Genomic DNA, 14,346 nt, shown 5'->3' on the forward strand with positions numbered 1-14,346 from the left:
AAATAAAATGATAAAAGCAATGATATACAATTCAAGCATGCTTGGTGATCCCAAACCATTCACAAGAGGTCCCACCCAAAGGCAAAGGGAACCAAGATGCTCATGATCCTTGAGGCTTTTGCAAATGCAATGTTATGATTCAATGAGGGATCTTAGGGCCAAAATTGGGGTCTTACAAGGGGCATATTAGAGAATTCACCACAACTACCAATAATGTCCATACTACTCGATGTGGGATCATACTAAACAATATCATCATTAGTGGGAGATATAAGTCTCAAAGACCATCGTAGACATTGTTTGTTCTCCAAGAAAGTAGGCGTCTGAGGCAAGTGCGAAATAAACCACTTGTACAGAAGAGGAACACAACACACAATAGTCCCACCACCTTTAGAATTCCTCAAATGCAAAGATAAATACATGTCACCCAATAGGGTAAGGACAGGATTCCATATCAAGAAGATTCTAATGGTGTTAGCATCAACAAAACCGTCAATGTTAGGGAACAAAGTTAAACCATAGACAAGCAATACAAAGATAGCTTCAAAAGCATTCATACTACCGGCTTGAGCAAAGACAATAGCTTTTCCTATGAGGAACTCAGAAGTCAACCCAAGAATACCTCCTTTCTTCATCAAATGAGCATCAATCTCATATTTCTTCAGATGAAGAGCTTCAGCTATGATATGAGATATGAGAATCTCCGCCAATCCACTAAATGGTACTTTGTCAGATATGGGTATTCCCAAGAGATGGGCATACTAATCTAACGTAGGCACAAACTGATAATCAGGAAAAGTGAAGCATCGGTAGAGATGGTCATAGAACCGAACCAAGACACTCAGAAGTCCTTCAATCATATCGGCAGATAATACAGACAAAAGCTTCCCATGAGGTTGCTTGAAGTCCAAGGGATCTAATACAAAAGATGATAACTTCCTTAGCTCTTTCAAATCAGGACATCTAAAACTGTACTTCTTAGTGTTCCTTCGTCCATAATCCATGGTCTGAAAATATTTGCAAATAAGACCTCAGTTCCTTGAAATTTATTTTCTGTGATGAATGTTATGATGAGCATGTATGCATGAATGCAACAATCACAAACAAGGGATTACACATAAGGCAAACACAAACAAAGGTCAAGGGGTGGATCAAGTCATCATCAAGATCAATCATCCATTTTGGTGGATTATCGTTTTCACCTTATCAACACCCAAGTTCCATTGATATTGATGAGACTTGATTGGATCAACCGAGAATCAAAGGTTTTGTTGTGAGTCACGAGCATGGAGTTAGGTTAAGAACCATCCCAAAGGAGTGTACTAAGGATAAAAACTTGTAGATCATATTCTATGAAAGTTCCCAGAGTCTTAATCCCATCTATCAGATATTATAGGTTAGGATGACTGACTCATCAACCCATAATATTCTCAAGAGAAACTCGTCTGAGTGTAGTATCGCGTAACAACTGTTATCAGGTCTACACTCGAACAGTCTCCGCGCTACATCCTAATTAGGCCAAGGTGGGTTAAATGTTCTACGGTCCTTAGCTTCTCGGACCCCAAATCAAAGAAAGTAATGCCTAACCACAAATAACTTGTGTGGCATTAGTAACTCCAAAAGGGTCTCCATTGAGTAGATGGCTCTCAAGCCAACTTGTTAAGGACTACTCCATACAAGTTGAACATGACTATACCATCCTCCTATCTTAATTGCACTCAAGTTCGGGTTAGAACTTATCTCACCACTCAGAGATCACCAAGCACAACAAACAAATTATATCACACAAACAAATATACAAACATCAAATATACAATTATATACACATAAAAAAGTAGGCTAAACCCACTGAGGACTACTCCCCAGCAGAGTCACCACTTAATTTCTGTAGCGGTAAATTCATGACCATCAAGCTATGGATAAGCTTATCGTCAATAAAACCAGAGTCACCATCGCACTTTTATTGTTTCCAAAGAAAAAGGGAAAAGTACGAACAAAATCCAAAGATAAGAAGTTTTCAAATCAAAACTAATAAAATGCCATAGATTACAGGTAAGGGGGTTGGTTACACAGAGGCAAGGTGTTAGCACCCAAAGTGTCCTAGGTACTCCTAGGGAGCCCTTTTTTATGTGTGTATGTGTTTTTAGTATAAAAGATGTTTGATAAAAAAATAGAGTGTGGGCATGAGAAAAGAATTCATTAATTATATTTTTGTGTTTGACAAGATCTTCGGACTTGTGCCTACGTACCAACATAAAAATGAGGGATCAAAACCTCATAGTTCGTGGTAACAATTTCAAAGTTGGTGAATTGCTTTTTAACAAAAAATTAATTGAGAAAGGCACAAAGGGCCAAAAATTTGAATGAAGTTGTTAGTTATTTTTGTATTTTGAAATTTTAAGTCAATATGATTAAGTTTATTTACAGATTTGATTTAAGAAAAAGGTTTAAAATTCATTGGCATAAGGCCAAAGTTTCTAATCATTAAACATCTCTAAGTTTGAAATCACAAGCAAATAAATTTTTGAAAAGGGGGAGAGATTTTGAAATTTAAGAAGTGGGAGAAGATGAAGAGGCTATCCTGAGCATAAAATTAAAAGTTAAGAGTTGAAAAGATCTGACCCATGGGATGCAATCCAACAGACAAGAATGTCATATAGAAAACCCACTTTTCCTTTGGACTTTGAATGAAGCAGTAATAAAAAATATCTGGACATCATGAAGATCAAGCATCAAATAAAGATAGCCACATCCAAGCAAGCAAACCCCATAGCTAGCAGTCTTCTTTGTCTTTTCATGTACCAGATGAAATATTCCTTGATCAACTCAGAACAAAGCATCAGACACAAGAGCAAAATAACAATTAGCACCAAGACAAAGTAACATATGAAAACAAAATCCAAGGCTTGCATCATAGGAAAGCTAAGTTCACAATAACTTGGTCTCAAAATGTTGGCATTGGCCAAGTCCTTTTTGCACAGGAAATGTTGCCTAATCCTAAGTCCAAAAGTTCAGATCAAGATCAACAGTCCACCAAATGTTTTTTAGGGTTTTTATTATTTATTAAGTGTTTTAAGGTCCTAAGACCACAAACAAAACCAAAATGCACAAACAATATATACAATCACAAGATATGGCTCAAATGAGCAAAGTGAAAATGGCATAAACATAAACAAGTTAAATGAAATGTAAATGGCAATGAATGATAAATGACTGAAATTTAAATTGCATAAAGTAAATAACTTAAAAGTAAAGCAATATTAACAAGAGTTAGTCAAATGTTAGTCAAAGGTTAGTGGTGTTTTTAATTGATTAATTCATTCTTTGGAGAATACTCAACCATCCATTCACAAGCATGAATCCTTAACCTAAGACATCTTCCATAGGAAGGAAAAAAGGTCAAGTTTCCACACGATACCATGAATGATGGAAGACTTACAATCTCACTTACTAGAATGTTATGCCTTTATGGTCAAATTTAGCTCTATGTTAAGCAATCGTAATTGGACTTATGTAGAAGTCACAACTATCTGAGGTCGGGCAATAAAAATTTAGGTGTTAATGCATGTTAGAGATTTGGTATAATGAACCAAACTCCTAAAACATACCACACACTAAAAGAAAAGATCAAGAGGGATGGACTTATCTCAGTCATACTTGTATTGGTTCATTTGACACAAGGTCATTGATGAACCAATTAGCCTTAAGACATTAGAGACTCCATTGGTCAAATGAGGGAATGAGAAAGAATAGAGATGAAGATAAAGAGGGATGGGAATGAGAGAAACACAAATTGGTCATGGGAGGAACTTCATCAAATTAAAACCATCCATTCATTTTGGAAGATGAAATGTACATTTCATCAATCCCCTAAATTCAATGGTTTTAATCCAACAAAAGTCAAATCAACCTTGACCAATGCCCAAACAAATAGTCAAATATCACAAGAGCATAAAAATGACTCAACATAATTTTTACACAATTAATCACTGAAAAATCAAATTAAAAATGCATTAAAATACAATTTAATTTGGTCAAAACTTAAAATCTCTTCAAAACACCAAATAAATGGACAAGAGATTTATCCTAGGTCAATCAAGGCCAAAGGACCTTAGACAAAAAATTTCATGATTTTTGAAAAGTCAGAAGTATTTTAAAACAATTAAATATATTTAATTTATGAAAAATACCAAAATTAATCCAAAAAATAATTTTAATTCAAAATATTGAAGTGGAAAATATTTAAAGATTTTTGGTGGAAGTCCCATATTTTTTGGATTAAAAACGAAATTATTATGCATTAAGAAAAATAAAAGGATTAAACATAAAATCAGAAATTAAAAATAAAATAGACAAAACAAGGGCCATCAGATCTCCCTCATTAATTGAGGTGGCAAATCTGATGGCCACGCGCTAGAGTGCACCAACCACCTGAGTCAAACGTGTTGCAAAGCTGGTAATCAAAATGGATGCTCAAGATTAAAACGTCGGAACCAGATCATATGGGTTGGGCCTTGCCAACGCACCACCGGAGCCCTAGCTCCGATCATCTTCTCCGGTGAACCTCACCGGATTGGTCTACCTTCAACTTAATGAAAAATGAAAAACAAGGACACTATTTTAAAGAGAAAATGCTCAGGATCACGAATCTATCATCAATTTTCTCCAATTCCAAGTATATAAAAAGATACAGGGATTTGAATTTTGAGGATCATGAACTGAGTTGCTTCGGTTTGACCTCAAAGCAACTCAATCTTGTTGCCTACATTGGTAGGACTTCAGCCAACTAAAAATCACAAGAATAGTGAAGAATTGAGAGAGAATCGAAGAGATGAAAATTCTGGAAAATCATCTTCGATTGAGCTTCAACCTTGCTTGATCTTACTTCCAATTATCCTTGGTTTGGCTTCAGAAGCTTGTAGGAGATGAATTGGATCGAAGAAAAGCTTGGACTCTTGGAGTTTAAATCTCAAAACAGAATGAGATTTGAAGCTCGATTTTCAAATGAAAACCTTCAAGATTATCCTTTAATGGTGAGGGTTTGGATTGCAGGTTCAAAGCTTGGGCATGAGGTCCTTAATTCTGAGCCAAAAGGGTTGTATTTATAAGCATTGTGATTCATTTCCACACACTTCCAAAATTTGTCAAATTTAGAAATTCCCTTGCATGCTTGCGTGGGCGTGTGATAGGCCCATCAAGTGATGTATTCAGGTCTAAAATCACCAATGTGCAATGCTGAAATCATGGCATGTGGTCATGCAATGTAGATTGAGAAGTGTATGTGAAATCCATCCAAATGAACCTTTGAAAAGAACTCATGCACAAGTCCTTCATTTCTTAGTCAAATGAGATGATCTGGGACTTTTTGGAAAGGTGAGGTCAAGGGGAACAACTTTTCTGTTGAACACTTTTACATTTGAAGCTTGGATAATGATGAATTTTGAGGTGGAAGTTTGTAAAATCAAACATATTTGAAAATTTTCTAAGTACCAAGTCAAATGTTTACTTCTTCCACCTTGAATAACCTTTGCTATGGATTTCAAATGGAAAACGTTCCTTCATCAAAGTTGTACCTCTTTCAAACCTATTCAATTTGGTAACAAATTTGACCTAATTTGGATTTTTCATAAAGGAGTTATGCATTTTATACGTTGAGGAAAATCACTTGTTCAATGGTAATGGCCCAAAATGACCTATAATGTTTCCTCTTGGCACATGCATTTTCAAGTTGAATTTGAACTTATTCCAAACATCAAAGTTAGAGAGGACATCTTGAGTTTGATCATTAAACTTGAATGGCTTTAATTTCATAAAAAATGAGCAAGTTATAGTCATTGGAAGTTGACCTCCTAACTAGGGTTCAGACAAAATGACCTATAATCTTTCACCATAAAAAATGACTTTCCAAGCAAAACTAGCTCTTGACTTCAACATGAAAGTTGTTTGGAATGTCATAAGTAGTAACGTTTCTCTTGGAATAATTTTCATATGATAAAAATTATAGGAGACGGGGTCTAGAGAACCCCAATTTTGATCAATTAACTTTCTCTGGTCAAGTACCATGGACCATCTTGCAAACTTGACATTCTCTTGATATTTGAGACTCGTGGAGGATCATATATGTGTAATATGATGTAATATGAAGTATCCTTTGAAATATTTGATCAAATGATGAAGAAACTTATTGAGGAAGTCACACAAGGTACCTAGATGAATTAGGGTTTCCAAGACAAACAAGCTTCAAACTCTTGATGAATTCTTGATCAAAAAGATATGTGAAGATCATGGGGACCCATATATGATGTCTAGAATCAATGTGAATCATCTTTTGATTATTCTCCTTGCATTGAGGGTCTCAAACCCTAGATATGAGCTTGATGGAGCATTAGTAAGCCTATACACTACCTACAAAAGAAACAAAGATATACATAGACATATTTTTGGTATTTTGGTTAGTAAATAATGAAAAATAAAGTATGATACAATCAAATGTGCTTGGTGACCTCTCCCAATGTAAACCCAATGAATTAGGGGTAAGGAGGATGCCAATGTGTGATCCCAAAGCTAATGCATATTATGAGATATCATGAGGGATCTTATGGTCAAAATTGGGGTCTTACAACTGGTTCAAAGAGGTTGACCAGAGAAAGTCAACTAGTCAAATCTAGGGTTCCCTGGACCCTATCTCCTATAATTTTTGTCATATGAAAATGATTCTGAGAGAAACATTACTCTTTATGACATTACAAACAACTTTCATGTTGGCATAAAGAGCTAATTTTTATTGGAAAGTCATTCTTATGGTGAAATATTATAGGTTATTTTGTTTGTGCCCTAGATAGAAGGTAAACTTCCAAGGACCATAACTTGCTCAATTTTTGTAATATTAAGACCATCTAAGTTTCATGATAAAATTCAAGATGTATTCTCTGAATTTGCTTCTTTGATAAATGTCAAATTCCACTTGCAAGAGCATGTACCAAGAGGAAACATTATAGGTCATTTTGGGCCATCATCATTGAACAAGAAATTTTCCTTAACTTCTAAAATCCATAACTCCCTCATAAAATATTCAAATGGTGTCAAATTTGTGATCCAATTGAAGAGGGATGAAAGAGATACAACTTTAAAGAAGGAACCTTTTTCATTTGAAACTCATAGCAAAGGTTATTCAAGGTGGAAAAAGTGGTCATTTGACTTTTAACTTAGAAAATTTTCAACTATGTTAGGTTCTTTCAACTTCCACCTCAAAATTCATCATGATCCAATCTCCAAATGGAAAAAGTTTCAAAATCAAAGTTGTTCCCCTTCATTCTAGCTTTCCAAAAAGTCCAAGATGATGGCATTTGGATTATTTTTTAGTAACTTGCGCATGGGTGTAATGCATGACCCCATTTGGAAACTATCATGGCCAATTTTCATCTCACAATGCATGGCTTCATGTTAAGGATTCAGCATCATTAGCACACAAATTTGGACTTGTTGACATCCTTTTTTGGGCATTGTACACCCCCATGCAAGCGTGCAACCACATTGCTAGTTTTGGACAGAATTGGAAAGTGTGTGGAAAGAAACTTCCCATGCTATAAATATATTGCCTTGATTCTCATAATGGGGGACCTTCGCCCCAGCTTTGTGAAGGAGAAGGGCGATCCAAAATGCAGCGGAATTTAAAATTTCTCCTTTAATGATCCTTACGAATGGGCATGATCAGTGATAGAATCGTTACCTCTTGTGGCGATTATAACCTTTGATGCAGATCTACGGAGCGATCACAAACGTTGAACAATGACAACACCTTTACTCAGTCCACATGAACGGATTCCTTCAATCTCAGTGCTAGCTGCTACGAATGAAGGCTTTGAGTAAGAGGGAGAGAGGGAGAGAGAGAGAGAGAGAAAAACGAAATTGCAACTGCTCAAATGCTTCTACACAAGGGTTCTATTTATAGAACCACTTGTGTGGGCTGCAAGCTAAAAAGCCCACTCAAGTGTATGTGGCCCATATCTTATAATATGCCAATATCACTTAAGCGTGTGGTACCTTACCATTTTTCGTATTCTACTTAAGTACATCATACCTTACGATGTTCTACAATTCACTTAAGTGCACCGTACCTTACGGTGTTCCTTAGTTACTCTATCTCTCATGAATCCGTCCTTTGTGTGTGACCCTGTAGGTTTTTGCGGCATTGGCAATTATATTAAATCACGCATTTAACATAATAAACAGTGAGCGGTATCTAGCAACACATCACTGCTACCCAAGACACGAAAATGTCATGTGATCTGACAAATCCTTCTGTGATAATACTTATGTGTATAATTACCCTTTTGCCCTTATGTCTATATTGAACACAAGGCATAAACCGTGTCATCCTTATCCAGTTCAATATTAGGCCCATAGACATTTATCTTGTTACGCATGATAGGTAAATTTCATCTAGGTCACTCATGTCCCTTAGCATGCTTCGCGGAATACCCATCAACTATCTTTATGGTCATCCAGTTACGGATAATGTTTGATCAACAATAAGGGACTCGACTTTACATCTAGGGTCTACAGTGGTTTCAGGTCGAAGGGTGGTATACACCATTATCACCATGAGAATAAATTATGACACTTTGCATAACATTCTATATAGTATTCTCATAGCGGGTCAATCCAGTATAAATATTACTCTTAATATTCATACCTATGTTTAAGACTTGATAACTCCTTATCCATGATCCATGAGATGTGATCATCAGTCTATAAACATAATAGTCTTCATATTTTAATGTTATCCCACTTCACAATAAAGCTCGACTACGGATACTTTAAGAATAGTGTCCTTATGTTTAATGTGATCTCATGATTAAGTCATACTTGATACATTAAACGGACTAGCTATTCTATGGACTTTATTAAACAAACATAATAAAGAAAAAGCCTTTTATTATTAATAAATAATTCGATACAAGTACCAAAAGTATTGGCCTCTAGGGCTTACACCAACACTTTGATCTCCAACATTCCCACCCTCAATTTATAGGATAACCTTGAAGATTTCACTTGAAATCGAGCTTCAATTCCCCTTCTGTTTTGGGATTGAAACTCCAAGGGTCCAAGCTCTTTTCACATCTAATTCACTTCCTGCAAGTTGATAGAAGCAAGGCAAGTCAATTTGGAAGAGAGATCGAGCTCCATTGCTGCAAACAGAAGGTGATTTTTCAAAATTATCTCTTCTTCAATTCTCTATCAATTCTCCATCATTTCTCTTGATCTTTGGTTGTCTGAAGTCCTACCAATATAGGCAACAAGATTGAGTTTCTTTGAGGTCAAATCGAAGCAACTCAGTTCATACACCTCGATTTTCAATTCCACATATCTCTCTATATAGTGAAAATTGAGAAATTTAGAGGTCAGATTCATGCTCTCTAGCATTTTTCCTTTAAAATAGTATATAGATCTTGAATTTTGGTGCACTTTGGTGGTGGACCAGTCCGAATGAGGCCCACCGGAGAAGATGACCGGAGCCCTAGCTTCGGCGATGTGCTGGCTAAGTCCCAACCATCTGATCTTGATTCAATGTTCTAATCCTGGCCCTTGGTTTGATTGACTATGTTTGCAACGCGTTGACTTGAGTCTATGATGAACACTACACGCGTGGCCATCAGATATCCACCTCAATTAATGAGGGAGATCTGACGACCCTTATTTTTTCCCATTTATTTCATTTTCTGATTTTATTTTTAAATAGCCTTATTTTGCTTAATTCATGTAAATTTCATTTTTAATCCAAAAAATATAATCTTTAAATATTTTCCTCTTTCATATTTTGGATTAATTTTGATATTTTTTGTGAATTAAATGATTTTTGACTTATTTTTAAATATTTTTAAATACTTCTGACTTTCCAAAAATTCTAATTTTTTTTTGTCTAAGGTCCTTTAACATTATTTGACCTAGGATAAATCCCTTGGCCATTTATTTGATGATTTGAAGGGATTTGAGATTTAATCCTTTGAAAAATGCATTTTTATTTCATTTTAAAAATTGATTTTTAATTGTTTAAATGTTTAAAAATATTGTTGAGCCATTTGATTGACCTTGTGATGTTTCATCTTCTGTTTGACCTTGATCATGGTTGATTTGAACTTCCATTTGATCAATGCTATTGGATTTAGGGGGTTGATGAAAGGTACATTTCATCCCTCAAGATGAATGGATAGTATTGGTCAGATGAAGTTCATCCTATGATCAATTTGGGTTCCTATTTCCCTTTCCCTCTTCATCTTCATCCCTTTTCTTCCCTAATCCATCATTGACCAATGATTTCTCTACAATCCAAATGCTAGTTGATTCATCAATAACCTTGTGTCAGATGAATCAACATGAGCCTGATTGAGATAGGTCCCTCCCATTTTGTTTTTGTGTGTGGTATGCTTTAGGAGCTTGGTTCTTTGTACTATGTCTCTAACATGCATTAACACCAATATTTTTATTGCCCGACCTCAGATAGTTGCGACTTCTATATAAGTCCAATTACGATTGCTTAACATAGAGCTAAATCTGTACCAAAAGGCATAACATTCTTGTAAGTGAGATTGTAAGTCTCCCATTATTCATGGCATTATGTGAAGACTTAACCTTTTTTCCATTTGTGAGAGCTAGTGGCATACTTGTTGATTTATCCAAGTTGGAGCCCTTCTCACAGATGATGTCTTGGTTCATGTCTTCATACTTGTGAATGAATGGTTGAGTGTTCTCCAAGGAATGACTTAAATAATTGAATCCTTCACTAACATTTAACCAACATTTCCTCATTATTGCTTTACTTTTATTCCATTTACTTAATGCAATTTAAATTTCAGCACCTTTATCATTCATTGCCATTTACATTTCATGCAACTTGTTTATGTTTCGGTCATTTTCACTTTGCTCATTTGAGCCATATCTCTGTGATTGTATATATTTTTTGTGCTTGTGATTATTTTGTGTTTGTGGTCTTAGGACCTTAAAATACCTAATAACAACAAAAACCCTAAAAAATATGTTGGCGGACTGTTGGACCTCTGCCCTTGAATTGATCCTAACTCTTGGACTTAGAAGTAGGCAACATCCCTATGCTTTGAAGGACTTGGCCAATGTCATTATTTGAGACTGAGTTATCTTGGCCAATGTCATTCATCTGAGACAAACCTTGAAAGTTCCCTTGGTTCATCTGTTACTTTGTCTATGTGCTTAATTTGTTATACTGTTATCATTGTTGTTGTATGATGATTTTTTCTATGAGTTTGCCACAAGGAATATTTCATATGATACATTTGAAGACATTTAAAGACTGTTTGCTATTGGAATGATTGCTTGGATGTTTTGGCTATCTTTATTTGATGCCTTGGTCTTCATATTATTTGCTTGGATGTTGCTTATGCTTGTTGTTTGCTCAATAGTCCAAAGGAAATGGGTTTCTATCTGACATTCTTATCTCGTGGATTGCTTCCCATTGGTCAGATCTTTTCAACTCTAAACTTGTAAATTTTGTCTAGGGTAGTCTCTTCATCTTCTCATTTCATTCTTTAATTTCAAAATCCCTCCATCCTTTTAAAAACTTCTTTTCTTGTATTTTGCAGCTTAGACTTGTTTTAATGAGTAAAAACTTTGGCTTTATGCCATTGATTTTAAAAACATTTTCTTAATCAAATTTGTAAATAAACTTAATCATATTGACTTAACTTTCAAAAAGCCAAAAAGAACCAACAACCTCATTTAAGTCTTTGTCCATTTTGTGCCCTTTTCTTTTAAACTTTTGTTAAAACGATTTTGTGCCATTTTGTGCCCATTCTATTTTTATCAAACATCCTTTCAATTAAAACACTTGCACACAAAAAAGGACTCCTTAGGAGTACCTAGGATACTTTGGGTGCTAATACCTTCCCTTTGTGTAACCAACCCCCTTACTTGTAATCTATGATATTTTATTAGTTTTGATTTGAAAACTTCTTATCTTTTGGTTTTGTTAGTACTTTCCCCCTTTTTCCTTTGGAAACAAATAAAGCACGGTGGCGACTCTGGTTTTATTGACGTTGAGTTTATCCATAGCTCGATGGTCACGAATACACCGCTATAGAAAGAAAGTGGCGACTCTGCTGGGGAGTAGTCCTCAGTAGGTATAGCCTACCTTTTTGTGTGCAATATTTTGTTGATATTTGATGTTTGTTTGTATATATATTGTTTGTGTGATACTCTATCTGTTGTGCTTGGTGATCTCTGAGTGGTGAGATAAGTTCTAACCTGAACTTGAATGCAATTAAGATATGAGGATGGTATAGTCATGTTCGACTCGTGTGGAGTAGTCCTTAACGAGTTGGCTTGAGACCCATCTACTCAGTGGAGACCCCCTTGGAATTGCTGATGTCACACGAGTAAGTCGTGGATAAACATTACTTTTTCTGACTTAGGAGTCCGAGAAGCTGATGACCGTAAAACATATAACCCGACTTAGCTTATTTAGGACGTAGTGCGGAGACTGTTCAAGTGTAGACTTGATCATAGTTGTTATGCGATACTACACTCAGACGAGTTTCTCTTGAGAATACTATGGATTGATGAGTTAGTCATCCTAACCTATAATATCCGATAGATGGGATCACGACTCTGAGAACTTTTTAGAACATGCTCTACAGGTTTTTATCTGTAATACACTCCTTTGGGATGGTTCATAACCCGACTCCATGCTCGTGACTCACAAAAAAAATCATTATCCCCAAAATCCCACTTAATTAAATCCTAATTCCTAATTATTATTCTTGAATGAATGATTATTAATGTAAAAATAGAAAAATACTAATTTAAACAAAAATCCTAATCCTTAATTAAAACCCTAATTACCTTAAATAATTAAATAAACCTAATTACAAATTAAATTAATTAAAATAAATAATAGAAAATAAAATAGGCAGGGTGCAAATTAAGTTATAGAAGTAATTAAGTTCTAGGAGTGGGGGTGTGAATAACAATAGAGAGCCTATATGGCCCACGTGTGAAGGGAGAGTCCCTGGTTGAATCTCTCTGAGACATTTGATCATGATCAAATGGATCATGTTGTTTGAGATTAGAGTCGTTGATTAGTCATACCAGTCAAGGTACGCAGGATGAGACGTTGGGATTTAAAGTCAATGGGGCTTCACGGTGAGACCGCGTGCAAGGGAAAGTCAGTTGACTGGGATAGTCAACTGATCTCGGGCGCAGTGGGAGAGCCACTTGGCAGCCATCAGAGGGGTCATAGAGGGAGTACTTAAACTCAATCTCTCTCAGTGTTCTCTCATTTCTCATCCCTCGTTCTCTCTCTCTTCTCCCTACTTCTCTCTACTTTTCTTTACTTATCTCAGCCTCTCCCTCCGGACACCACCCAAAACCGTCGTGAAAACCTAGTTGCAATTGGACTTCAACCAGAGTATTCATATATTCATTCCAATCCCAGAAACCTCCACCCACTCACTTCACTTTATAGGTTCCTCAGATGAATCCTAGGGTTCATATGATGAACCCTAACTCCTATCTTCAACCCTGAAACCCTACCCTACCCAGAAATTCATCCTTCGGGATAAACCCTAATCCCAAACGTACCCTAACCCAAGTGAGGGTAAACCCTAACCTGCCTACAACGAACCATAAACCTAAAGAAGATGAGTCTTCGTCTTCTTCCTTCGGCCAAACCCAAACCTAACCCAGATTACCTCTAAACCAACCTAAAATTACATTAAACAAACCCTGAACCACATATCATAACCCTCTTAATCCTAATCAAACACCAGAGACAACAAATCCAAACAAAACTTAATTAACCCTCTTACTAGCCCTAAACCAAAAAGTAAGTAACCGATTAACCCTAAACATAAATTAAAACCCAAATAACCCTAATGATAAAATTAATCTATTAGTTATCCAAAATTAGGATTAAGGATTTAGAAAAAGTCAAAATGGTCCCCTTTGACTTTTTAGGTTATTGGGATTGACTTGTAAAGGCTTTTGACATGTTAGTGTTAACTAAAAATAGAAAGAAAAAGTGGCCAAAATTCTGGGTATTATATCACTTTTTAAAGTGGAAATGATAAATTTAGGGGGAGAGAGAGAGACCTATTCCTATTTTTCTGCAACCAGTCTCACTAAATCGATATCCCCGATTCGCTAACTGTCGGATCAAGCTCAAATTTGGAGGACAGGTTTGCAACACTTGTATCTAACTTTTGACCGTTCAGAATTTCAAAACAAGGTCTAAGCTGAGAGATATCTGCTTCGCACTGAAACTGCATATTTGGATAATTTTTCAGTCTTTTTTATTCTTATTTGTAAGTTAGTTTT

The sequence above is a fragment of the Lathyrus oleraceus genome, chromosome 3, assembly GCF_024323335.1.
Source record: "Lathyrus oleraceus cultivar Zhongwan6 chromosome 3, CAAS_Psat_ZW6_1.0, whole genome shotgun sequence".
In the NCBI taxonomy this organism is placed as follows: domain Eukaryota; kingdom Viridiplantae; phylum Streptophyta; class Magnoliopsida; order Fabales; family Fabaceae; genus Lathyrus; species Lathyrus oleraceus.